The following is a 2,705-nucleotide window of genomic DNA, read 5'->3' as shown; positions in this document are numbered from 1 at the left end:
AGGGAGTGCCTGCTGATGTTAGAGGTTGGGATAGTGGAAAGATTTGGGTTACAGAATACTGTAGGACAAGGTCTACATGATCTGTTGGGGTTGGGATTCATGGGGGGGGGGAAGAGTACAGTAGATGTTCTGCTGCAGAGCTGAGGGATTTGGAGGAATTGAGGGAGAAAAAGTATAGGCAGTTAACTTACCTGCTTCCCTGGCCTGAGTGGCCTGTGGGTTCCAAAATATTAATATTTTCCACATATTAAAAAATTCACGGAAACTCTTGTAAATATTTCTCAGTTTTCTTTAATATTTTAAAGCAAATAGTTTCAAATCTTAAGGTCCATGTTTTATAATGTCTACACATTTTTGGTATATATAATTTGCAAAGGAATTCAGAATCCTTTAGTATGTGGCACTATAAAATAGAGATATGGACTGAAAAAAGACTGTTTGTTTACTTATTATGGAACAAAGAGTCATGAGAGATGTGTCTGGATAGAAAGCAGAAGTCATAGAGGAATCAGGAACTAGAATTTGCAAAACTTCTGAAAGTTAGGCAATTTATATTGTCATCCTGAAATAAAACATAATAGAATACTCTCTACTGTATTGGACTCCTTACTTGTATCTATTAGTATCTGACATCATTTCAGAATTAGTAATCAGAAAATAGCACTGAGTACAGAGGTACCTTCAAAATTACAGAGATACTCAGTATATGTTAGACAGAAAAATGTACCAATGTTTGTATGTCCTGGCTCTTTGTGCATTTTATTAGTGAACTTTTCTACATGGTCCTATCACCTTTTCATTGTCAGGACTTTCTGAGGCCCAGAGTTCTCCTCAGTGCTGCTTTGACTTCCTTGTTCCTTAAACTATAGATGATGGGGTTCAGCATGGATGTCACTGCCGTGTAGAAGAGGGCCAAGATTTTATCCATTCCTGGAGCGTGGCTAGCCTTGGGCCTCAAGTATGTAATAGATCCTGAGCCGTAGAAGAGTGTGACTACATTTAGGTGGGAGGAACAGGTAGAGAGAGCTTTATGGCGCCCCTCAGGTGAAGGCATCACCAGCACTGCTACCAGAATTCTGACATAGGAATAAATGATCAGTAAAAATGGGCTGGATATTCAGAGGACTGCTGCCACAAAGATTGCAGCCTCATTTTGGGATGTATCTCCACAGGCAAGTGCCAGAAGAGGTGGAAGGTCACAGAAGAAGTAGTCTATCTCACAGGGTCCACAGAAGTCCAAAGAAAAAATAAAATTGGTCTGTCCCAACACTACTATGCATCCCATTCCCCATGAAACCATTGCTAAATGGGCACATACCCCACGACTCATCCGGGTTGCATAATGGAGTGGGGAGCAAATGGCCATGTAACGGTCAAAAGCCATGGCTGCCAACAGGCAGCACTCAGTTATTCTGAAAATGTGAAGAAAAACATCTGTGTGGCACACCCTCCCAAAAGATCCCTCAAGCCTCACTCACAAGGCTCTGCAGCATCTTGGGTATGACAGAGGAAATGTAGCCAACCTGCAGGAGAGACAAGTTGGCTAGGAAAAAGTACATGGGTCATGTAGGGATGGACTGGTGCAGATGGCAAGGGCTATGAGTGCATTCCCTGTCAATGACACTAAGAAGATGAGGAGGATGAGGGTGAACAGGAGGAAGCACTCTCCAGGGACTTCAGAGAACTTGGCAAATGCAAAATGTTTGACAGACAAGCTGTCCTCCTGTGACAGAGAGCAATTGACAGTCATCTCCTGGAAGAGAGAATAACCAGTCATCAGAAGAATTCTTGCTGATGAGGGAAATTATTCAATTTAATGCTTTTAGAGTCTCAGTTAAAATCTTTACCTACAGTCATAAAATTAAAGTTTACCAACAAAGATGCATCCTCACAGATTTTCATATCTAATCCTTCCTCTGTTTACCACATCAGGTGATTTTCCAAAGTGTACTGAGCATTATACTAAGTGTCCAAGGATTTAGGCAAGGTGGTGCACACATGTATTCCAAGCACCGATGAAGCTGAGGCAGAAGGCTTACCATGGGTTTCAGTTCAGCCTCGCTTATGGAGTAAGATATCATTCAATATGTATTTAACATTCTAGGATACATAAAATAGTAATGTAGTAATGAAACTATATTAATGCTAAGGATTTTCAAAATGTTTAAAAAGTATCAATTGAGTGACATTGAATAATGACCCCATTATGGCTTTGTAACAAGTTAAATATGGGCATCTATGTCATACCTTAAGGTATACAATAAATATCTTTGCTTGTTAAAAAGTCATTAATCATAATACTATATAAAGTATATGATATATTTCACATATGTATATTCATGTATAAAAGTATATGTGTACATATATATGTGTATATTAGTGACTACTAAATACTCTTCATGGGGATAAGGTAAGTAATATTTGTTTACTTATTTTTTAAAAAGCTATCAATCAAATAAAAGAAAAGGAGAACATTAATTGTGGCTCAATTCTTTCTGCATGCTTCTCATTGACTACTTATCAATGTTACCCAGAAAAACTGCTCTCCTACCTATTCATATCTGTGCTTTCCTCTTGCCACAGATGCCCTCTCCCCAACCCTTCACAGAGTGTATTGGGTCCAGAGTATTCTGTGATTTCTACTGTTAATATTCAGCAAATATTTCTATTGCTAATATGTATTAAAATATCATTTCAAGGAAAAA

General features: G+C 38.7%; 1 pseudogene; it reads right to left on the bottom strand.

Moving 5' to 3' along the window:
• Window positions 1-802: 802 nt before the first annotated feature.
• On the bottom strand, window positions 803-1,750 carry LOC118575923 (annotated as a pseudogene).
• Window positions 1,751-2,705: the final 955 nt, after the last annotated feature.

This window comes from Onychomys torridus, unplaced genomic scaffold (assembly GCF_903995425.1).
Source record: "Onychomys torridus unplaced genomic scaffold, mOncTor1.1, whole genome shotgun sequence".
NCBI classification, from domain to species: Eukaryota; Metazoa; Chordata; class Mammalia; order Rodentia; family Cricetidae; genus Onychomys; species Onychomys torridus.
The sequence above is the reverse complement of the archived record's forward strand: the minus strand, read 5'-3'. Positions and strand labels throughout refer to the sequence as shown.